Below are 25,455 nucleotides of genomic sequence, written 5' to 3'. Positions count from 1 at the left end.
ATGCGCCGGTTCAGAGTCCAGACGGAGGGCAGACTCCAAGAGGATAGCCTTCAGCCGCGCCTCTCTCTCCTTCTGGGTGCTGGGCTTGAAGGCTCTGCAGATCTTGCACTTGTCCCTGCGGTGCTGCTCCCCGAGGCATCGGAGGCAGCGATCGTGAGGGTCACTCACAGGGACAAGTTTGGCACACTCGGTGCAAGGTTTGAAACCCGTTGAGCCATACAGAAAAAAACCCTGAGGGTTCCCTAACTACCTAATTACTTAACTGCTTTCTAAACAAACACTAACTACTAAGGGGCTGCGACTTGCAAAGCAAGAGGCAATGTTCCAGCAACCGTCAACGGGCGGAAAGAAGGATCTGAGGGCCCGCGGGGTCGGCAGTGCCCTATGTACCACGGCATGAGCGCGGTACTCCAGGGGGCACCTGAAACACCCACGGAGCTTGCTAAGGGGAAAAAAGTTCCGGGAATCTGTGCACGGGGCAGTCACACACCTATAATGGAATGGATATGAGCAATCACTCGAAGAGAGAAGTTGTGATCCCATGCTGGTGTGGGGCATCCCATTTGTACGAAAAGGTTACCCAGACCTTTGAGAAAACTTCTTGTCGTGGGACAAGCGAAAACAGAATAACCCTTTATCTTATGATGGAAACCATCTTATGATGGAAGGATGTTGATGTAATGATGAATAGACCAATTCCAGAGTTTCACTGCTCCAAACACAGAGGGAAGGTGATCTCGCACCTCTCTGGTGGTTTATATAATACATACACATGAGATGTTGTCCATCATGATCTTTATATGGTTGGCCTCATCAGTGGGAGGAAATGCATGAAGCATTTCTGACTGCTCTGAATTCCAGCAAATTGGTATGTAGAGTGGACTTGAATAAAGACTGCCTGCCCTGAACAGCGTGGATGCTCAGGTTGTCTCCCCATCCCAATAGGGATGCATCTGTTAATACCAGCGTTGGGAGTGGTTGAATTAAGGAAACCCCTGCACAAATGTTGTGATGGCCTTTCCACCAGCCGAGGGACTTTTTGACTATCCAGGGCATCAAGAGAAGTTTAATTGATAATTAGAGTGTTCTGAGCCACCTTTGAAGGCAGCACATGTGAAGTCTCATGTTATTTATTACAAAGGTGCCCACCGCCATGTGTCCCAGTAGCTGGAGATAGTTTCTCTCCGACGTCTGAGGGCTGACCTGGACTGTCAAGACCAAATTAACCAGTGTTGAACTGCGTGAGAGGAGGAATGCTTTGGCTGCTACTGCATCAAGATAGGCTCCTATGAATTCCAGATGTTGTACCAGATTTCATGTGGACTTTCAGACGTTCAGTTGTAGTTCCAGTCAGAGGAATAGGTTCATGGCCTTTTGTGTGACCATCAAATCCTCAGTGAGGGAGTGTCCTTTGAACAGGCAATCAGCTAATTATGGGAATATCACAATTCCTTGTTTGTGAAGATGTGTCACTACCACCAAAAGGATCTTTAAGAATGCTCTGGTTGCAGATGATGGACCAAATGGGAACACCTTATACTAAAAGTGATCCTGACCCAAAGTGAATAGTAGAAACCTTCTGCATGGTGGGTGGATCGCAATATGGAAGTAAGCATCCTGTAAGTCAAGGGCCAAGAACCAATCCCCTTCGTCCAGAGATGGAATTATTGCTGCAACAGTTAGCATTTTGAACCACTGAATCTTTATAGATCTGTTGAGTGATCTTAGATCTAGAATGGGTCTCCAACTGCTGTTCTTCTTCAGTATCAGAAAGTACCTTGAGTAGAATCCCGTCCCTCTGTGTTGTGTGGGAATGGATCCTATAGAACCCAAGTCCTGGAGAGAGTTGTTTTTCTGTTGTAAAAGGTACTCATGAGAGGGGACAGGGGGAGGGCTAGTATAGGTGGGAGGGAGGGAAAATGGATAGAATATCCTGTAGAAATGAGCTCCAACACCCACTCATCCATAGTTATGTGTTCCCAGTTTTGATGAAAAAGAGAAAGACAGTCGCCAAAGCAAGGGAGATGCACGGATTGCTGCAGCAGATAAGAATGGAAATGATAATTTGGGCCCCCGACCAACCCATCAAAATTCATGTTTAGATATAGAAGGCTGTGAAGTGGATGCTTGTGGGGCAGCTGGTCACCTTTTCAGCAATCAATCTCTTTTGTGCGGGGGTTCATAATGCCTCTGGGAAGGGAAATTGAGTAGGCATCTGGGATTTACTGGATCTTCTTTTTTGGGCAGGCGTGCAAATTGTCAGCAAGTGCAAAGTGGCTCTAGAATCTTTTAATGTGTGGAGGGATTCATCAGTTTTCTTGGTGAACAACTTTAATCCCTCAAATTGAAGGTCCTCAACTGTAGACTGGACTTCCTTTGAAAAGTTGGATAGCTGACGCCAGGAAGCCTGTCTCATGACCACCTCCATGGAGACAAAACAAGTGGCTGTGTCGGTGGCATCTCAAGAGGTCTGCAGAAATGTCCTTGCAAGGAGATGGCCCTCGGCAAATACTGCCCGAAATTGCTCCCGCTGGTCTCTTGGAAGCTGCTCAATAAAGGCATTCTGTTTGGAGTAATTAATATGGTTATACTTTGCCATGAGAGCTTGGTAATTGGCAATCCTAAATTGTAAAGTAACCAATGAGTATGATTTATGACCAAATAAATCAAGACACTTAAAACCCCTGTCTTATGGGATCATTTTAGAGTGGTACTGTCCACCACATTCATTTACAGCATCGACGACAAGGTAATTCAGGGATAGGTGTGAAAATCAAAACTCTGAGTCCTTGAAGAAAACATAGTATTTTTTGTCCCCTCTCTTCCAGGTGGAAGGTATTGTGGCCAGGGTATGCCATATGTTTTGCTGGGTTCAGCAAGACCTGGTTAATGCAGGTAGATGAAGTGTTCTGATGTTGAGTAGCTTGCGCTGTAACTCCTTAACATCTTCTAGCAGAATTTGTAAGGAGTTCACTATCCTTTTAATAAGGCCTGAAATTGTCAATGTTGGTGGAGGAGGATGGAGAAATGTTTGTTGCAGGATTAATCTCCTTGTCTAATCTTACTTCCTGTTCCTCAAAGGTCTGCTTTTGTGGGTCAGGAGAAAAGCTGGAGAGGATTGCCTTCTCTTGGTCCCAGTAAAAAACACTAGGGGCCTTTGAGAATTGCTGGCAATAAGCCACCCCCGGGTCCGAATAAGGCCACTGAGATGATACAAAAGGCAATGGTGGGGACACATAAGGGCATCCATGCCAACTGAGTGAGCTGTGTGACTCATGACAGGAAGCTGGTTCTGCAGAGGCCTCAGGATGGAAAGCTCTCTGACAGTGGAAAGGAGAGCCTTGTATAGAAATGTGAGAGACTGATGAGAATCAGTCCTTCTCTTCATCACTTGGCAGAGGTGGAGCATTTATGGAAGCTATGGAAGACACCATCAATACTGTGCTCGATCTCCAGGAGCAAGAGATGGTTGGTACAAGGAAAGCATCAGTGCCGAGCAGGGAAGACTCAGGCATTTCTGAAACCACCAAGTCCCTGGGAAAACAAAATTCCTGTGGTATCAGGATGATGGGCAGTACCACTGAGGTAAGATGAACAGAGACAACTGAGAGAGAAGGTGCTGGTGATACTGGAGGTTTCTTGAGCGCCGATTAATGACCAGTAGGTGTTGGTCTGATTTTCTGCAGAACTGAAATACTAGATACCAAGGCCCTTGTCAATACTAATTTAGAGGAGCTGGTTTTCTCTCTACCACTCCGTTCACCCAACGGTACCGATCTTCCAGAGCCTGAACGCTTAAGAGTCCTTAGGCTTGCTGTCAATGATGGTACCTGAGGAGCCTGATGACTCATGTGTACCGAGTCAAAGATCGGTGGGTGCCAAGGGGGTCAATGTGGTTGGAGATCATCTCTTTGTGGCAGATTCTCTACCCAAGGGACTTGAAGCCCATTTTCTAGAGGCTTTTTGAGAGGAATCCAGGGATTTCCTCTTTAAAGCTATAGAGGAGCGTTGTGCCAAGGAAGTTGATGGAATCAGCCTCATCTGGGGACTGCTGTATTGGGGGGAAATAGGGGGATCCCTGGGCTGGGGTTGGAAGCTTGTCAGAGTGAACTCTCCATCATAAGAAGACATAGTTTTAGTTCACAGTTCTTTCTGGCCCTTGACTTTAATTTGAGGCAGAAATTACACTTTTGAGGGACATGTGACTCCCCAAGAAAAAGTATACAGTGGGAATGTCCATCACTGACAGGGATAGCCTCTTGCTAGGAAAGGCAACATTTAAACCCAGGGAAGCCAGGCATACCCTTTCCAGGTTCCACTTCCCTAGAGGTCCTGCTTTGAGCAGGGAGATGGACAAGATGTCCTTCTGAGGTCCCTTCCAACCCTAATATTCTATGATTCTATGAAGAAACAAGAAAATAATATCTATGGATGGGGAAGTTTGCTATTCTAATAACAAAAAAAATATTTTTCTTTTTTATATAAACTCAAAAAGAAATTTAAAAAGAGATTACCAGCACTAAGTAATGGAAACCCTGTGAATTAACACTATCTTGAACAACAGAAAAAAATACAAGTGAGGTAATCTCAATTTGGATGCTGCTGAGACTCCACCTCAGACTGAGGCAGTTGAGAAGGAACTGAGAGCAGTTTGCCTGGTAAGATGTATAGCCCTAGTGCAGAGCATGAGATGGGGAGAGTGCATGCACAGGTTTGAACGGGAACTGCTACCTAAAATCTCCAATCTGAGGTGCAGAGAGCACAAGTGCACCTAGAGTGGAGCACCCATAGGGACACTACTTGAAGAAATCAACATTTTGTGAAATATTAAAATACATTTTATGTATTTCTCAATTCTCCAATTGCAAAAGGACATATGGGAATAAAGCACGTACCTAATTTTTTTAACTTTTCTTTTAGCTGCCCTCACGTTTTGCTTACTACCTCTTGCTTCACTATGATCTTGCAGAATTTCTGTCACATCACAGTCATCATAGGAGCCAACTGACATGTGGAACATGAAAATGGTCTCTGGAAAATGCATATATATTTAGGGCAATTTTGCATTTTGGTTTTTTTACATATGTTAATTTTAGACCCTATCTAAATAACACTTTCAACAGAAAGTTGGAAATGTCATGACACTTTCATTGGGAAATTACATCATTGTCCTGAGTAGGATGAACTAACCATTTTATAGCTTCGATTGATAAATGGAGGCTGATAATACTAGACTGAGGGAAATCCAAAGTAGCAAAGCAATTTCAGAAGAGAGAAATACATATAAAAATAGAAATAGAGTGGAAGATAAAGGAGCAAAAAGAAGATAAGAAGAAAAGCTAATTAACTTGCTTGAATACAGGGATGAGTAATGCTATCATTTCAGAATGTAAAGCCTCACCAAATGTCAGATATCACATTACCAGTTGCACCTACTGTCCAGTCTGACTTGGCTGAAAATCAAGATTCTGGAACTGTACAGTAGACATTCAGTGTTTTCAGCCATAACAAGAACATTAAATATTTTTATCATACAACATCACAAGCTAGTAATGCAAAGAACTGTGTTTTTAAAATAGGAAACCTCAAGAGAACCTGGTATGAACTTTATTTTTATATATTTCTTTTTATATATCCATCACCAACCCACAGGTCACACCCAAAAATTTCAAACTATTTTCCTAAGATTTTTGCAAAAATCTATCAGTACATCTAAAGGTCACTTTCTAAATCTCACATCAACTGGAGAAAGAATAAGGCTTCTGACAAAAATTACTTGTGCACGAAAATTTGCAAATTAACAAACAGTCTGGTTAGTTTTACTGCTGCAACTCAGTGGTGGTCAGCAGTGAAACTGAGAAGAATCATGTCAATTTCAGTCAGCAGCTGCCAGGACTTCCAGGTTCCCTAGATCCGCAGCAGCCTGCTGAGGAGCCAGAAGCCTAGAAGCTCTGGCAGCACTGGCTCCCAAGCGCTAAGCCTCCAGGCTTCGCTGGAGTGTCTAGTCTTCCAGCTCCCCTTCAGCCTATGTGGCACTTAGAAGTCCAGAGAGTGCTGGCTTTGGCACAGACTTCCTGGTAGGCTGCTGAGGAGCTAGTAGCCTGGGCTCTCACATCTCCCTGATTTCCAGGGCAGCCAGCTCCTCAGGCTGGCTGACTCCCAGGACTACCGGCTCCTCAACATCCTCACTGGGTTCCATCAGAAGTTCACCAAAATCTAAGTGTTTCCAATGAAATGGCAAATTCTAACTAAAAAAAAAGTTTCATTGGAATTATTCCAACCAGCTCTAGTTAATAACACTTCAGATTGAATATTTTTTTCTGATTAATGATCTAGTTTACTCTTCACCATTTGTGATGTTTGTTCTTCGTTTTGACCTTGCCCAATGCATCTTCACTTTTGTTTATTGTCAGTTGTTGATTTCACTCGCTGACCTTCATGCATCAAAATGGGTTGGCTCCTCAAGGCCACGGGCCAAGAGGATAGGGCCAGACCTCTGGGCGCCACCACAAAAACTGCTGACCAATAACTTTTTTCTCTTAGGAGAGAGGCTGTTGGTGAATTATCAGTGCTTGCTACAAACACTGGGATTGGCTGGCGTGCAGCTGGGCAGGGGCATAAAGGACAGTGCTGAGTAGGCGCCTCCGCCCCTGCTCTTGTAATATCTCTCCTTCCGCTCCTATATCTCCAAATGAAATTACTGGTGCCTAGGACACAAGTTTCATGTCATTCTGTCTGTTTGGAGATGTTTATGGTACACTGTGTGAGGCAAAGTGCTATATATTGTGGGGTTCAGGCACATCTAGACTGAAGTGGATGCACAACTACACAGAATAATTCATTTGTTTTTGATTTACAAGATCACAACTTTAAGTAGTTTGTGCTAGCAGCATGGGGGAGATTCCCCTAATCTGGAATAGAGTTAATGATAGTAGATGACTGGTACTGCCAAATCCACAGAGATTGGAAATAAATAACCCCTTTTCAGTGAGCTGCACATCAACTCACCTTCGTTGAGAATGGGATTGGATTTCAGGGAGTCCCAGGCACATATATGAGGTCTCATGATTGCAGTGATCTGCACTTGGTAATTACTGCAATTGGACTGTGAAAATTTAGGCTGTTTGGAATTTTATCAGTGAAAATAGGAGTAAATTGATAATCAGTTGGGTTGGCTGAGGCCATCCCCCTTTTTACTACTGCCTGGGCAGGCTGTCTTTAGTTATGTTATGTTAAAGCTTTAATAAAGCTGCTGCAGTCACTTGGACAAAAGATAATTCTGACCTATGTCCTCATTGGCCTCCTTGCCTCTTGCAACATAAAAAGTTGCAAATATTTGATTTGCTAACACTGCAGGGGAATCCAAACACAAAAATGTTTACATTGATTTATTTTCAATTTTATGAAAGCTTCAGCTTTCGCAAAACCTCCCTCTCTCCCGAAAAACCTACATTTTGGGTTTTAACAACTATATGCGAGAATGTCACTTTAAATTCAGGTCTAATAGTCAGTGCAAAAAGCTATGGTAATGTTATATAATATTTGAGAATTTCAATCCACAAGAGTCAAGAAATTCAAAGTTACAGACACCACAACCATAATCTGGTTCCCATGCGTATACATAGTGTTAAGTATAATTATGCCATTACATTTATGGTTTAATTTATATGTACAATGTGGTAATACTTGTTAAGTTTAATAAAAAGTCTTGTTAATCTGCATGCACTTTATTTTAAAGCATTTTTAATTTACTTCTAAAACAAGTATTTTCAGGCATAGCAAAAACATCATTTTCATGATCTGCTAATGCAGTGGCTTTCAACCTGGGGTCCGCAGGTTATGTCTAAGATTTCCAAAGGAATCTGCACCTCCATTCGAAATATTTTAAGGGTCCACAAATGAAAAAAGGTTGAAAACCACCATGTTAATGCAACATAACCAACTGGAACTTTTCAAACATTTTATTTACACATACACATAAATAACATGTGTGTTTGTATAATACATACATTCACATTTGCAAACAGAAAAAGCAATAATCCAGAGGATAGTTTTTCAAAACATTAAAAATCTGAATAAAGGGCATATAAAGAGAATTTTCATCACACTTACCTAATATTTATATTCTGTAATTTTGTCTGTGATAACCTTGGGTTCCGAGAAGAGCAGTACCCCAAAACACTTGTAGAAGGCTTGGCTAAGAGAGACACAACTAACTTTAACAGAGTGTGGAGAATGATGGGGTGGAGGACAGACAGGTCTTGTCTATATAAACACTCAATTCATGGAAAGGTGGGGTGTAAATCTACCTCTCTACCAGCTGTCTATGTGGACCTTGCTGCCATTCACTAAAAGTTCTGTACTACACTTTAATCTACCTTAGGGAGCAAATAAAACTCACTAAGGAACTTTTAATGCATGGCAGTAGGGTCCACATGGACACCTAGTGTACAGAATGCTATTGAATGCTACAGAATGCTAGTATATTTACTTCCCTGCTTTCAGAGAACTAAGTGTTCATATAGTCAAACCTAAGAGTGAGTGCCCACTCCTCTTCTCTCCAGAAGAAAGCTGCTCTTATAGAAGCACAGGTTTAAGCACTCTGTGGACAAAGGCTGCACCAGCTGATGAGAGGAAATTCAGATTTTGGTGGTTGGTGAAGGTTTGGAAAGAATGCCAGATGCCCTGCATAATACATCAACTTAAACTTCACCTTCCAGACTGAATAAGGAGACTGCCCAAGCGGAGTGAGCCTGGATCACATCTGGACATCTGAGTCTCATCTACTTTGAAGACCTGCTGAATACATGATCTGATCCATTTGGGTCAGACAGATCAAGACATATCCTTTTTTAAACCCCTCAAATAGAACAAATGACAAGTCCACTCCACACAAATGTTCAGTGCTATCTAAGCAAATCTTAAGGGCCCTGTGACAGGGTACCGGGCAGCAAACCCCTACCCAACCTTCTGTCATGTCAGCCTCAAGTAAGCAAGGTAAATTCAAGCTGGCTAGAGACATCTGTATCTGATTTGTGAATGGGAAGCAGCTGTCAGTCTAATTAGCCTGGGGGATACATACAGGCCCAGGTGAAGGAAGTAGGGGGAAGCCAGAGGATGGAAGGTGAGCAGAGGCTCTGCCTGCCTGCGCTGAGGAGTCTGAGGCAGCTAGTCCAAGCTGTGTATTGTAAGAAGGTGGTGAGATGACACTCTGGAAATAAAGTGCACTGGTGATTGCTGAGGGTCTCGGAGTGGTTTGTGAGCCAGAAGGAGGCAGGGGCAGAGGAGCCCCTGGTGGCACACTGCTACAGGCCCATATCAAATTAAAGATGTGCCACACTTCCTTCTTCCCTTGTGGCTATGCATTGAAACTCCAGGGTGAGAGAGGTCCTTGTTCAAATGAACAGGACCTTGGGAAGGAAACTGTGGTAAATCCTAATAGCTACATACCGTACCTTTGTGGAAAACAAAAATAGTGAACATAGTAGAACAAGGCTATTTTTCAAGCCCTCTCCTCCTGCTCGAGCGGATGGCCTCTAGAACACCACTTTCAGAGTGAGAGAACCTAGCTCCACTGTACTGAGAGATTCAAAGAGAAGTTTTTCCACAGTTTCTGAAGCATGAAATAGGGGCACCCACTGGAAATTAGAGACATAGAGGTTCTGAGGAAGTAAATGTTTTCAGGATTCCTGACATTATAGGGAAGGAGTCCACCATCACCCCATTAACTGTGCCCCTTGTAATTAAGCCTTGAGATTTGAAACCACAAAGGGCTGGGGCTAGTTCTTTGCCAAATACATCCTGGAAGGAAATGCAAGATAAGCATTTACAAAAACAAAGGTCTGAGTGAACCTGTCTGAAATCTCTAAGTTATTTCAGTAACAACAACTTGTCACAAATTGGATCAAGAGACCTAAGGTGCTTGGGTGGGTTACTAGTCCCTACTGCAGAAGGTCTCTGGATGAGAAAAAACCATTTGGACCTTTCATATTATATCTAGGTTTACATAACAAACCCTCTGTGGCCACTTTGGGACTCAGTAGTGTTCTGTGAAGTGTTGCTTTTTTGAGCACCTTTCAGATAGGAGGAACTACAGGAAAAGGCACAAACTAGAAAAAAAGTCACAGAGGATTAAAAAGATGGAACTGCCAGGGAGCAAAGTGATCAATTAAGGAAGAGAAGAACATTGCAGAAATGCTAAATGATTTATTTGCATCAGCCTTAACCCACAGAGGACACCTGAAAAGAGTAGATGTAGGATAGGTAACAAAGGTGAGTCATTGTCAGAGACTGAGATGTCAAAAGAAGTGTTGGCACGAACAGAAAATGAATAGCAGAAGGCCACCAAGACCAGACAGTATTAATCCAAGAGTTCTGAAAGTCTTCAAGAAAGTAGTATACGAGTTGCAAACAAAAGTATGAAATCTCTTATTAAAATTAGCTACAATATAGGAAGACTGGAAGGTGAAAGATGAATTTATCTTCCAAAAAGGTGCATGGAGTGATGCTGGGAATTACAGACCTGTGAATTTTACTTCGACATCAGGTAAACTGGTTGAAAAAATAATTAAAGGAGAAAGTTACAAAACACTTACATGAGAGGGACCAAATAGCAGTGCTGAATGGAAGCCAAAGAGCTGAGACAGGCATACCAGAAAGCCAGGGAAGCCAACAACCAGTGCCAACCCACAGATTGCTGCTTTTACAAAGAGCTGTATGCCAAACTCAGTGAGAGACATCCTCTCCCATCCCACAGCACTGTGGATTCTTCTGAGAAGCCAGAGTTACAGGCCCTTGCTGTAAACAACAAGGAGGTGGTGGTGGATGAGGAAGAGTATGGGGGACAAGCAATTGGGGGATCCAGCTGTGCAGTAAGCCAGGACCTGTTTTTGACACCAACCAGTCCTGCCAGTCGAGCACAGGCAAGCCTGACGCAAAGCAAAGAACCTTGGTTAAGTGTGTAGATAAAATTTTCAGTTACAGGGATGGCACCTCCTAAAGTAGCAGGACACATCTTTAACTTTTCATTAATTTATTAGTGATAGAAGAGATAGTGGTACAACCAAAAGAGGTAGAGCTCCTATCTGCTTCTTTTCCCCCCTATCGGGTTTGGCGGAGGGGCCATGCAGAGCAGTTTGTACAGTGGTCTAGAGGGATGCCTACCAAATTACACATTTGGGTTCCTCACCTACATTTAACTTTGTAGTCATTATCATTGGAAAAAGAGTATGTGTTGTATTTGTCTCCATATCCCTTTTCCTGTGTTTCTGTTTTTGTTTCCCCTCAGTCCTACTTTTTACATTTGTGACTTTTTAAACACGGTCTTCACTCCTTTCTCCTTTGTTGGTCTCTACAGGTTCCTCACAATCATCTTTGGAAGTTCTAGTCAGTGCCCCTACATAATCCCTTCTCTGCCTTAATGCCAGCAAAGTCAATGGGAGTTTTTAACATTTACTTCAATGGCCCCTAAACATAGAGGGAAAATAACTAGGATAAGTCCTTTCGCTTTACAGCAACCTTCTACATTCGGAGCCCATTGATTAGGATTACAATTTATTTCACTTGAAAGTGTTACAGAGCTGCACTGATATTTTGGCAGCTGCTGGTTGGTTTTTGCCTACCCAAGGAACATCTAAGTAGACGGCAGAAAACTAGGGTGTGGACTGATTTAAGTCAAAGAGATTTAAATCAGCAAGCAGGAAACCTTGATTTAAATAATTAATTTTAATTTTGTTTTGCTTTTGTACTTTTTAGTTATTTTCCTAATAAAAGGTTGATTCCCATTGATTAGCAACCATTAAAACATGTCCATTTGCAACAAAATATGGCCTGTATACTAAATTTGTTACTTCTTTTCTATACACAGTTATTTAAGCAATTTATATAGCTTAATATACATTATCTTAGAAAATGGTGAGTGATGCATTTCTTACTAACTGGATCTTTTTTAAACCTGTGATTGTGTCAAGCTCTATTTGGATGAAAATTGGAATTTAATTAAGAATGCACAAAGACACACACACATGAGTAAAATAAAACTACCTTGAATGTACTGGATAAGAAAAAAAGCTAATCAAAACATATTTTGCATTTAAAAATAACTGAGTTGTTACACAAAGATAGAGGCATCTGTAGTTAGTGAACTGGCCTGACTGTTTCTGGTTATTGTGTCCTTCAAGATTTTAGAACTAGTAGATCTCATGCTCACACCTAGTTCTTACTCAGAGATTGGAAGTGGAAAACTTGTTTTCCTGCTTTTTGCAAGTCCCAATTGATTTCTTAACTTAAAATGAATTAGTCATTGAACTGAACTAGTTGAATAAACTGAAATGAAGATAATATTCTCTCTGGATTTGCAGAAGTTACTGATGTCAAAAGCTGGTTAACACTTCAATAAACTCTGGTTTTGACTTTCACCAATTCAGTGATTTGTCTTTCTTTATGGCAGCAATCATGCACTGCATAATTTTTCTATTTAAATATATAATTTTAATATATTAAAATTAAATCCTCCAAGCCTAACTATAATTGATAACTGCTGATAAACGTTAAAACTGACACACTGAAATTTATTTTAAAAATGTCAATCAGGAACAGTCAGAGTGCCAGCGGGGATCGGGTGTCACTGGCCCTTCAGCTACACCAGGAGCCCACTGCAGCCCTGCTGTCATGGAAATGAGTAAGTAGCTCCATGACAGCAGAGCTCCAAAGAGCTCCCAGCACTGCCTCTGGACTGATACTGACTGAACCCTTGAAAGCACAAAGTATGGGGGAGATCCCGCAGAGCAGAGACCTAACAGCCAGGACTGCGAGTCGGAGGTATCAGCCCCAGCTGACAAGGAGACCACCCCACTGCTGAATTACTCCACCCCCGAGCAGAAGTCATTCAGCAGAAGAGTGGCCTACCCCACAGACAAGGACTCCCTACCCTCTTTATAGCCCTGGCCAAGGGGTCTATGTCATGCCTCATCAGACCCTAGCCTTTCCCACACCTTGTGCTTGCAGGCATCAGGTGTCACTGGCCCTGCAACTGTGCAGGGAGCCTTCTGCAGTTCCACTGTCATGGCCCTCTTCACTCACTCACCAACCAGGAATGTGGGAGCTGTCCCCAGGCAGGAACTGTTCCACAGCAAGGTGGCCTCTCCTGTGGCCAAGGTCTCATCCTCCTCCTGGCAGTCCTGGCTAGGGGTCTCTGCTCCGCTGGGCCAGGGCAACAGCAGTGTCCCCTGCACCTTGCATCCCAGTTAGGGTGATCAGATGTCCCAATTTTATAGGGACAGGCCTGATATTCAGGGCTTTTTCTTATATAGGTGCATATTACCCTCCACCCCCATCCCAATTTTTCACACTTGCTATCTGGTCACCCTAGCCCTGGTGTCTTGGGCACCTTGACTGCACATGGAGCCCCCTGCAGCCCTGCTGTCAGCACTGCTCTAACCCTAACCCCAATCCTGTCCCTCACAACTGCAAAAAAATAAAAAAAAAGTTAAAATAGAAAAAAAAAATCTTAAAAATAAGTTGTCGAAATTAGAAAAAAAATAAAAATCAAATTCCACCAAGCCTATACTTCGTCTAAGCCTTAACATCAGTTGTCATAATTTCAAATTTAATTTTAAATAGGTTTATTTTTTAAAGAAAAATTAATTTAATGTAAATGAAAAAAATCCAATTTACATTTAAAATCATGGATTTTTACCCACCCTACAGAAAACTGATCTGAAAGGATGGCAACGGTAGTCATGTGTATCAGGGTACCTGATACACCAACAATGCATAGCATACTTAGATGGTTTGGGAATAGTAAGACTTCCCGGTTCACATCATGTTCAGACACTGGTGGGAACGTCTACAGGCAATGAAAGGAAAATTCTATTCCCCAGAGGAACAGTGGTTGATAAAGTTCAAATGTTGGCAGGTTTTGAGAGGGCAGATTATTAATAAATTTATCACATAATGCCATACAATATTAAATGTTTTACATGAATGTCAATGAGGATAAATGCCTTTGAGATGGTCATCATCTTGGCCAACCACCAAGGACTGAACAGGGGACCTCCAAAGCTGAAAGCAGAGGTCTCAACAACTTGAGTTAGAGAGTCAAGCTCTGTAGCTATCAGCTGTAAGACACACATTCTCTAGGAACTAGGTGCAGAGAGACACAATAAAACACACTAAGTTATACTGGATGGGAGGTGGATACTTCCTCTGGACAGGAGACAGCTTGTCTCAAAAGTCTAACACCCACAACAGTTTGAATCCCAGTTGAGTCCCACTTATGATATGGCTGCCAGCCTGACTAACATGCCAGAGATTTAACTGGGCAGATCCAACACTTAAAGTATGTGTCCCTCCATCTGAGAGCCATGAGACTCATATCCTCTCTGAATCAGGTGCACACACAAAATACACTGCCCAGTGGGTTACATCTTCATGATTTTCCTTTAAAATACCTTGTGCTTCCATTTTGCACACACTGGATGAAACCTGACCCCACTGAAGTCAGTCGCAAAATACTGACGTCAATGGGACCACAGTTTCACCCTTTGCTTCTATATTCAAAGAAACTGACCCTTTCCAAATAATTGCTTCCATTTCAATTACCACACACCAGGACTTCAGGTAGACTCTTAACAAATCCCAACTGCCCTCAGGCTTACATCCTAACCTATCACATCATGAGTCCTGTTCCCATGCTTAATATATTCTGACTTTCTTCCCACATCTTTTAGCTTCAGTGCAAATACCAATTGCCCCATTATAACAAATTCACTTCTCAATGTAGTATTTGTAGAACTGTTTCTATTTGAAAAACTATATTGGTTCTTCTTCAGATACAGATAGATGGAGCAGAAACAGCTGCTGTTACCAATGGCTATTATCTAATTAAGTATCACACTGCAGATCTGCCAAGACACCAGCCGATGCCCACATGTGAATGAGGCACTTATACTACAAGGATGGCAATCACCTTGTAAAAAATATAAAACATTGCTCAATCTACTTCTCTTTCTTTTTATTTAATGTAAAGTCCTCACAAAAGCATACAAGGTGTCATTTGTAAAATTGTGTATAAAGAAGTTGAAAATGGCTGAGAATTTAAAAATTGGATGGTGGTAGACTGCAAATCCAAGTGATGATTGAATCTGGTGATATTCTAAACAAAGAGAGCTCTCACCCACATTTGTAGCTTTTTCCATCTCTTCACACTGATTCTACAGACATAAGAGGCTTCATAGTTACAAGCCTAGAATCTTATTACATAAATACGCCTCTGACAGGATGGATATTTTCCTTCTCTGACACTTTTTTCTCTTGTGTACATGGGGGGTTTTTGGTCCTTTCCCCCCCCGCCCCCCTTATTTATTTTCTCCTCTTTCTTGGCTCTCACATCATGTGTCCATGTTGCACTATTACCAACCCTAAGTATTCAAAAATAAAGAATCAGCCTCCCCCACCCCCAAATTCACAAGTTATTAAAAAATAGTAAATTTGGAAGTTTTGTTTACCTACTAGATTGAGCCTTTAGGGTTCCCATTTTCAGGCTTTTCTCCGTAGCTATGAAGACCAGGAACTTTTTTTTTTTTTTTAAATGAAAGTCAAGATTCTCATGTAATCAGAAGACTCCAAGAGCTGGGGCTTTAAAAGAACCCCAACAAATATTGTGATACTCGCAATAAAATCCTAAGAGCTGGCCACCACTACCTTGCCTATTATGCTGAACACAGCATGCACTGTGCTGAAGTATTTCAGATGGATACAGCCTCTAAGGAAGATGGGCTGTATACAGATTCTGGACTAGAGCTGTGCAAATAACCAACTTTTCGGTTTGCTGGCAAAACAACAAACAAACAAAAACAATTTTGGACTGAATTAAATGTTTCGTTTGACCCTAAATGATATGTTTCATTTAGTTTTCAGAGCATTTTAAAGTATTTCTTTTTTTAATTAAAAGCAAAGGAAATTTGGAAATGCCAGTCACAAAACCAGAAGAGGAGGAAGAAACGATGGTGATGTTGCTGTTGTCCCTATGTCTGATAGCCTTGAGATGTGGAAGATCCAGATAGAAGTTCCTACTTTGCCAATATGGATTTGAGCGTGGCTGTCTGTCACAGGGTGACTGGCCCCTTTATGAGTGAGCAGGGTCCAATGCATCTGTGACTCATTAGCTGCTGCCCAACTAGGCTTAAAGGCAGGCATCTGGACCTTATAAACAGGGGTGGAGACAGCAGGAAAAATGAGAGGAAGCTGTGGCTTAAGGTACGTCTACACGTAGAACCGGGTGTAGAGTACAGATGCTACATGCCCAGCTAACACAGGTATAAACAGCAGTGTAGACAATGAGACATGGTTTAAGTGAGTAGAGCAGAGTGCCCTACACTCCTGAATCCCCATGGTATATACCTAACCCTTACATGGCTTTCTACCCACCCATACAGTGCTTCCCACATTTACACTGCTATTTTTAGCAAAATAGTGTTCTGCTGCCTCCCTCATACTGGAGACTTTCCTCACCACACTGAAAGGCTATGGCAGAGATGATGCCTGAGCCTTTCCTCATTGCTGGAGCCTTTTATTGGAGCCTGTAGCTAGACACCATAGTGACAAGTCTGGACAAACTCTGCCTTTCTCTGTAGCATGAAGCAACACATGTAGTGCCTGTGCTCTACACACCCTCACAAGGGTAGACATAGTCAGAGTGAAGGAGCAGCAAGGTAGAAGGATGCAGAAGAGTTTGAGATAACAGGAGAATGAGATGCCAGGTCTAGAACTGGCCTGCAAAAACCAGGGGAGAACCAGTGACACTGGAAGGCTTGGATCAACTCCAGAAGAAAAAAATCCCCATGACGGACTTTGAGGTACTAGGGACAAAAGACTCCAAGTGGGAAAGCCTGGGAGTGACCAAGGGGAGACGAGCATTCTCTTTTGAGAGAAACCCATGACTGTGTGTTGTTTTTGAGTTGTATATAAGTAAATTAGACCGAGAAGAGTATTATTTTAAGGGTTCTGGACTGGAAGAGTCTATTAAAAGAGCCCTGAAAATGGGAACCAGAGGTGGTGCTTGAGAGATGGACCAACTGTTACAGTCCTCCATGTCACAGGTCAGTACCCTAACTACTAAGCTATGAGGTATTCTGGGTTGAGTGTCTCTCAAGATCTCCTGTGGAAATTGTTCCATTTTGTATAAATAATTAAACATTCACTGAGCCAGAGAAAAAAAATGACCCTATAGGCTGGTGGTTAGCACACTCACCTGGGGAAGGGGAACTTTAGCTCCAGTCCCTGCTCCAGTGAATATTTAATTTTTACAAAGTGGAACAGCTTCAACAAGAGAGACTGAGACCCCTAAACCAGAATAACCCAATGCCCAGTGGTTAGTGCACTCACATGCAATATCAGATTCCCAAGCTCAAATTCCTGTTCTAAATCAGGCATGTTGCAGACTTGAACCCATGTCTCCCACATCCCAAAGGGTCTAATCTTTGAGCTACAGCATGTGAGGTGGCACCACCACCTCCTCCAATTTTCAGGAAGGCACTTAACGTATCCTTGTGAAGCTAGCCTGATTTTTTGGAGGGTAGAGGAGGCTGAAATTATGCAGCAAATTTATATCAAATTCACAAATAGTTCTGGTGGATCCAATGCTGAATTTTTTGATGAATGAAACATTTGGCCAAAAAAATTTGCCCAGCTGTATTCCAGACACATCTGTTCTTCTCTTTCACTGATGAAAAATTCTAGTTTCTTGTGTTTTACACTGAAAAATAAAAGAAGTGCTTTTGAGTGTGTTCCCTCTAAACCGCTGCCATTTTTTCCACTATAAATAAACAAACTAGGACCATCTGTTTCACTATGGTTTTCATTATACATTCGCTTCAAGGCCTTAAAGCATGACAGTTTCAGATAAGTTCACTTTTGGAGGAAAGAGGGAGGCAGTCTCCCCATCTATGGCATTATACAGATAACTAATGAATGATAATTGGAGCTATAGGCACCAAATCTTGATTATTAACCAATGGTATCTTCAACAGACCATTACATCCACACTGTTCCATTAAGAGTTAATTTTAATTTCTTTAAAAAAATTGAATTACCCCATCAAATCTCCACCAATGTAAATTAGATTCAATGTTGATTTATCTTTCAATATAGCTAAATGCAATCCTGCTACCAACTACAGGAAATCTTTGAGCATTAAGTAACACAAAGCACACAAGTAGGTAAAAATCTACAGTAGGAAACAATCCAAAATACCATTAAAGTGTGGGGGAACATCTGGAAAAAATATGTTCAGAAAGTAGGCATACAAAGCCTATTTGCTATGTGGTTTTGTAGGTTTACTTCATAAACAGGTTTTGCAAATTTATCCTCAGAGCTTTCTTTGAAATCTAGAATAACAAACTACTGCTTTTCGCAGAATTATAAATCGCAGACAAAAGGCATCCAGCTAACAACTTACAGTTTTCTCCCCAAAAAAGATTATATAAAAATGTATAACTACCTCTAACATTTACTTTAAAAAGGTGGGGGAAGGTGGAATTACCTGAGGGCAAGAAATTCAGGCAAAAGGCCCCTATTCCTGGTGAAAGCAAGTGGTCAGTTGACATGGTTTCATAGGAGCTTCTGGTACTCATTTTGGTAGTAAGGATATTCACAGCAAATCAATCTCCACCACAGCCAGCAGGGATCGCTGCAGGGAATGGGACACAGGGGACACACAAGGGAGCAAGTTTAAAGGGGAAGAGGAATGATACAATGAGAGAATTTTAAATAAAGAGAACTACAATTATGACGTTATATATTATGACATTCTGTAAAATGAAATGACAAATTTGTATAAAGTGTAAAGGGAGGACACTCATGAGAAGATCCATCACTGTACTGATGCTACAGGGCTGTAACTATATTTAAACAAATAGTCAATGTAGAATTTTAAAAATGCAGACACACTATGTGTGACATTACCCAGGGTACAATCTGGACTGTTGAACAGCTCTGCCCCCTCAATTCTTCAACCTGGGTTGCCTTTTACACTGCTTCACTATGAGAGCAACCACTCCTGGTCTGCTACACACAGCCTCCAGCAGGTAAATCACTCCCAGATACATTGTAAAGGTGCTACAGCTAGCCAGCCAGCTACCCCTGAATTGTATTACAGAGCGACACCAGCAAATTTCCAGTCCAAACTTGTCCCCAGAAACATGCGTCTTGTGCTACCCAGTACACTCCTGAACAATACAAGCCATGGAAAGTCCATCATTTCATTAATAGAAAATGATATGCAAAAAATCTTATCTCAAATCAAGTTTTCCAAACACTTCAATGCAAATGAACACTGGTTTAAATAAAACAATAAAACAAGTTTATTAACTACAGAAAGAGCAATTTTTAAGTGATTACAACTAATGAGGCATAAAAGTCAGAATTGTTTACAGAGAAATAAAAAGGTAAAACGCAAACTAATACCTGACTTAACAACAGAAATGAATTTAAAGCAAAATGGTTTCCCTTGCCATATGCATACAGCAGTCTCCCTGGATTCCTTTCAGCCAGGACCCCTCCCCCAGTTCAGTGACGCTTCCTTTGTCTTTCAAGTGTTGTTGATGCCATGAGTAGAGATGTGGGCAGAGAGATAATCTGAAGAGTTTGCTCCCCTTTCTTATAGTATTTCTCTTCTTTGAGAATAATCTCCAGCAGGAGTTCAGCCCACAGCAAGAATGTGGACGGGAACTTCCAGCTGTTTCTTTGCAACATGTAAATCTCTTGTGCACACCCTTCTTCCTGTCAAGGAATGGCAGCTTAACCAAGTGATATTCCATTTGATTTTGTTGACACCTGGCTGAGGCATCTGTTTGCCTTTTGTCTCTGAGGAACTGGTTTGTGCCTGCTAAACTTGGAACGTGTCTTATACAGCAGAACTTCATAACTTTACATATAATCTTGCCACACATATTTTACCATGACAACAATGTTCAGCCGATTATAAGTTTTCAGATAACACCTCGCAAAACATACTTTGAACCAAATGTATCATAATCTTGTTGAAAGGGTAAATATAGGGATACAGACTGTCACACTGTGTATTTACTAATATAATTAATTAATATCTTAAAGGTACTCTGTAAATATATTTTTAAACCTAAGTAGTAAAGAATTATGTATTGCATATCCCAGATAAGTTAAAAGGCATTTTAGCACACTTTTAATGGGAAACATCCCTTTTCTTTTTAGTTTTGTTTTGTTGGGTCTTCTTGACCCTCCACAGACCATTGGTTCACACTCCACGTTACGTCCCAGCATGCTTCCTTTTGAAACCACACTTTAGAGCCTGGAGATTATCTACAGAGGCAGGGGTAAAAATACATTCTGGGATTTGTTATTTCATTTTTGGCAACATTGCATGGATTTGCAACTTTTTAAACATCCTCATTTTATGGGATATACATCTAGGATATTAAAAATTATGTCAAGCCCTGCAAGAGTACTAAGAGAACAGAACACTAGGGGCCTGATTTTCATTTACACCAAGGCCACTTTATACTACTGTGGCAGGTAAAGAGGCCTTAAGTGAGTGTTATTATAATATGCCCACTTTAAATTTACACTTCAGGAGTAAATGAGAATTAGGTCTAGAACCTTCATTACTCCTGTGGGTTCCTGTAAAGTTCTGTGGTTCATGAGAGGCCATCAGCAGAGAGCATGCTGGTTACCAGAGTGAGAGAGAAAAAAGATCCATGGTGGGCCTGAATGTCACAGGACCTGCAAATTATAACTAAAATAAAAATGTTTTACATTAAAAACATGATGAATGCCTCTATAATGAGGTATTTAACTCACATTTCTATAGTTCCTTGCAAAATATATATACTTTATATGTGTGTGTGCACGCACCACAATGTCAAAAACTTAGTATTTAAGTATATTTGCTGGAACTGTGTACTGTATGAAGATCCAAAAAGATTTAATGATTTGAATATAAATGCATGATTTTATTTCTGGCATGAGACTATTTTGCGCAAAATACACAGTAGTCTCAGGAGATAAATTATATTGGTATAACGTCAACAAACTTAAAAGTTCTTCTTCTAATTACTGTTAAAACTTTTCCTGTGAATTCCTTGAAAAATAGCATCAGCATTTAGCTAGACTATCATCAAGTAATCTAGACCATGATTCTGCAAGCATGTATGCACATGGTTAATTTAAGCATGAGTAGTCCTATTATCTTTAGTGGGACTACTCGTGTGAGTAAAAGTTAAGCGCATGCATAAACATTTGCAGGATCAATCACAGAAAAGTAATAAATAACATGTCACACTGAAAGCCACTAGTTGTTTTCTGTGATTTTTTTTTTTTTTTTTTGGATCAATCAAATAACCATTGAAAAATGTGGGTCTTTTTTCCTATTAATTGTACACAAAAATATCAATATCTATTTAAAATTATTACTAATATTAATGTAGTTACTAGTCAAGAATTCCTTTACCAATGAATAACTTCTTGCTATTTCACTTCCAAAATAGCTTTAAAATATGTAAATTATTCAATATATCTAAAAAGTTCCAATCATTTCAAATCTGAATTACTACAAAGCCTAAATACTCTATAATCAGCATTTCTGGATTTTGTGTATCTCTAAAAATCTCAGTAAATGGCAAAACAATAACACTGAACAATATGAATTATACCACTGCAATGCTGTAATTAAGGTTTCAGCCTGAGTTTTCAGCTGAGGATATTTTCCCCCAAAATGATGTAAAAATTGGCTGAAGCTATTTATTAATTGTAATAAATATAAACAGGAGATCAAAACAAATAATACTTTATTGGTTCTAGGTTCCTTTATGCGCACCATCATGAACAAATTAACTGAGGTAGGCACTTAGTATAAAAGATTTGCTATGCCAAACCAGACCATCTGTTCTACCAATTTCAGAGGAAAGTGAAAACAGACAATTCTATATAAGAGTCAGGGAATGGCGAAATCTTTCTGGACAGACTGCCGTTTCACAGGTGATAAGTGTACATTCTGAAGCATGATATATAATAACCTTTTTCGTAGCTTATGTAGGTACAGAGGTTTAGTCCTTACTGTGACTGGTGCTTATTGTGATTTTTAACATACACTCTAAAACAGTGGTTCTTAACCTTTCCAAACTACTGTACCCCTGAAGCGTGAGTCCCACCCCCAAGGGGCTGAGGCATGTAACTTAGTTTCATGGCGCCCCTGTGGCTCCAGGCAATTGCCTTTCTTGCCACCCCCAATACCAGCTCTGCACTTGCGACCCCTCTAAACCCCCAGGTTAAGAAACACTGCTCTAAAATAATTGATAAATTTAACATGTAAAGTAGCAGAGTAGCACACTCATTCCATAATATTTTAGCTCCATTCCTTTAAAAATAAAAGGAACACTGGCAAACCCAGGTTTCACATCAAGCTCCCATAGTCACTTCAAATGACATTAAAATGGAAAACTCTAATTTCAATGTAATTATGTGAGACCCTCTAAAACTTCTCAAAAATCTTCTAAAAATAGGTTTACTTACAGCAAGTAATTCCAAATAAAAGTAAAGTTGTGATAAACCAAAAAATAAAGGCAGAAATACATCTTATATGGAGTTACTAATAATTTATTAATATGTGTTGATGGGGTTATTGTGATGTTATCACAGTATATACTAAGTTAATTCAACAGCAGGATTTTCAGAAAATGCACTCTGTAAGGGGGAAATGGATCTAGCCATACCCTAATCAACAAATACTTGAGACATGATGCAAAACCATTTGTATTAGTGTTCTGGGTCAACTCCCTGCAGAGCTCACCAAACTTGTTTTGGGAAGTAGGGCCAAGTATACGAGCTAGAGAACAAACAATTTTGGCTGGATTTCAAGACAGTCCCTCAGACAGGGAAAGTGAGACCCAAGGTGAACACTGACTCCAGAGTTTGAATTATCTGGGAAATTAGAGCTAATGGGGTGTCCATTTTGAGGATAGTAGTACTTAGGTAAAGTATACATGTACACAGACATTTTGTTCTAAAAATCCTTTTTCCTCTTATGTTATGCTTTGTACTGTTAAGATTAAACAATACTTTGGTTTAAGAAGGCTGTCTGCCCCTGTATTCATCACTGGTCACAAGCTCTCAAAGGAAAGATCTGCAGGTACCAAACCCAGCTAGACCTGCTTGGGTAAGCATGGCCTTCTATACATGGGATACTGTAGCCCAGGACCCAGTATAAGTGGGAGAACTGCAGAAGTACAACAAAGCAAAGGTAAAAGCATGAGATCTGAGGGGTGCACATCAGATGGGTCAGAGATGCAGTTATTCTTATAAGGATGAAGATGGGGGTTTTGGCACCTGGGGCTGTAAATGGCTTGGATTTTTGTCATGCAGGAGGCAGTTAAACCAGCCGGAGCAGAGGAGCAACCCCCTCCACCCTCAGTCCATTAAGGATGGGAAGAGGCAGGGCCACACAGGGCATGCGGTGGCAGCTGCATCAGTGAAGGCTTAGCTTCTTACTCAGGTAAGAGTAATTTATTATTATTTATGTAGTTTAGTGTTCCAGTAAAACCTCAGAGTTATGAACGCAACGGGAACGGAGGGTGTTTAACTCTGAACAAAACGTTACGGTTGTTCTTTCAAAAGTTTACAATTGAACATTAACTTAATACAGCTTTGAAACACTACTTTGCAGAAGAAAAATGCTGCTTCCACCTCTCCCCCCCCCTTTTTTTTAGTAGTTTACGTTTAAACTACTGTGCTCTATTTGCTTTTTTTTTTTTTTTTTTTCTTTGCAGCTGCCTGATTGTGTACTTCTGGTTCCAAATGAGATGTGTGGTTGACAATCAGTTCACAACTCTGCTGTTCGTAACTCTGAGGTTCTACTATATTATTATCATCATCATCATCATGTGTGTTCATAGGGGTTATATGTGTTTATGCCCAGTGAGGGGGCAGGTCGAGGGGGGTGGAGGTGCGTTTTACCTAGTGTTAACTAATGGGGTGTTCACTCAAAAAGATTGGGAACCATTGAGTTAAGCCTCTCAGATGTTACTATAATCCTGACAGTCCCACAGCAATTAGTCATCTCCACTGTTTCCTCAGTACCCCATATTTTGCCTTCATGTTGTATGATTTATAGTAACTTCCCTCCTTTACTATCCATTTTCTTTAGTTTTTTTTTTAAACAACAGGATAAAAACTGCTTCACCCTTTTGTAAGTAATGATCATAACAAGTATCAAGAAGTCCATATAAACTTCAATGCAATTTTCTTGCATAAAAATTGGAAAGTTAAATTAATATTATAATATGCAATATGTACTTCAGCAGTGCCTTAAATGTTACTCTAAAGCCCAGTGACTAATACATATATTTATACGAAGAATTCGCTTATCTTTAATATTAAAGTCTTGTTAATGTGCTGAAGGTCTAATGGGCATTAACACACATTACTTCAGCATGTTTGGTTTTTTTTACGTATGGAATCTAAATATACTCATGTCCCATCAGTGACCACTAGGCTTGAACTTTGGGAAAAATATTTCAGCAGTTATAACAAATATCATGTAATCAGTACTTCTATGCCATATTAATGATTTATTTTTTCCTTGTACATATTCATTTATCCTAATGCCTTGTTCTCTGCTTGCTTTACCTACATATTTGTTCCCCGGTTTGAAAGAGAATGATCTATTTTTAATGGTTTTAAACAGTCTTAATTAACAGACACTGTAGAAGTTTAAGCCTCAAATTTATACTATAAAGTTGTCATTATTTAATGTGAAATCTCCACCCAAATCAAAATACACTAGAGAAATTAAATTCTCTAAAAATGTGGAGCAATATTAAAGGCAATCTTGGAAGCTATTATCCTAGCACTCTATTTTTCCCACTCTCTTCTCCCATTCCCCTGCATCCCTGAGTAGTTCAGTTCACTACCATTCTTATTCCCTTGCTATCTTGTTCTCCACCCAGGCATAAGTTTCCTTACTTCAACCATGCATATCTCTCTCTCAAAGTGCTTCAATCACACAAGCAGGGCGGATAAAAATCAATGATTTTTTTTAAAAGTTTTTAAAAATCGGATTTTTTTATTTAAATCCGATTTTTTTTTAAATCATCAATAAAATACTAAATTTCTCTCTCATTTAAAAAACAAGTTACAATTAAATCTCATCACAAACATGCTAAACCTACACTTACAGTCTCATAAAAATGAATTAATGGCTCTAGTCCAGCCTAACTACCAGCTCTTGCTTCTTTAAAGTTCTGGGCTTTCAGTTTGTTTCAGTTTCTGTTTCTCAGCAAACTAAAGTCACATGTGCAAAGAAAGACACAGGCTGGATAGGACTGTTGTTGTTCTGTGCTTATGTGGTGGTGGAGCTGGGCCAAGCAAGGCAGAGGAGTCAGACAGACACTGTCTTAAAGGCACAGAGAACATTTTCATCGTTTG

The 25,455-nt window shown here is 40.5% G+C and overlaps 1 protein-coding gene across 2 annotated transcripts in view; it reads right to left on the bottom strand.

Moving 5' to 3' along the window:
* BLTP3B (bridge-like lipid transfer protein family member 3B) overlaps positions 1 to 25,455 on the bottom strand; it is a 95,543-nt gene that overhangs the window by 60,450 nt on the left and 9,638 nt on the right. Inside the window, exon 2 of one of the 2 annotated variants that reach the window (XM_067559736.1) lies at positions 18,542 to 18,688. The exons of the other annotated variant lie outside the window; for it this stretch is intronic. The gene's annotated coding sequence lies outside the window, so the exon portion shown is untranslated. The remainder of the gene's footprint in view (positions 1 to 18,541; positions 18,689 to 25,455) is intronic. 2 annotated transcript variants of the gene reach the window in all.

The sequence above is a fragment of the Emydura macquarii genome, unplaced genomic scaffold (genome assembly GCF_026122565.2).
Source record: "Emydura macquarii macquarii isolate MOO-44397 ecotype Brisbane River unplaced genomic scaffold, CSIRO-AGI_Emac_v2 contig_2205, whole genome shotgun sequence".
NCBI classification, from domain to species: domain Eukaryota; kingdom Metazoa; phylum Chordata; order Testudines; family Chelidae; genus Emydura; species Emydura macquarii.
Note: the sequence above shows the minus strand (reverse complement) of the source record. Positions and strands in the feature narration are given on the sequence as shown.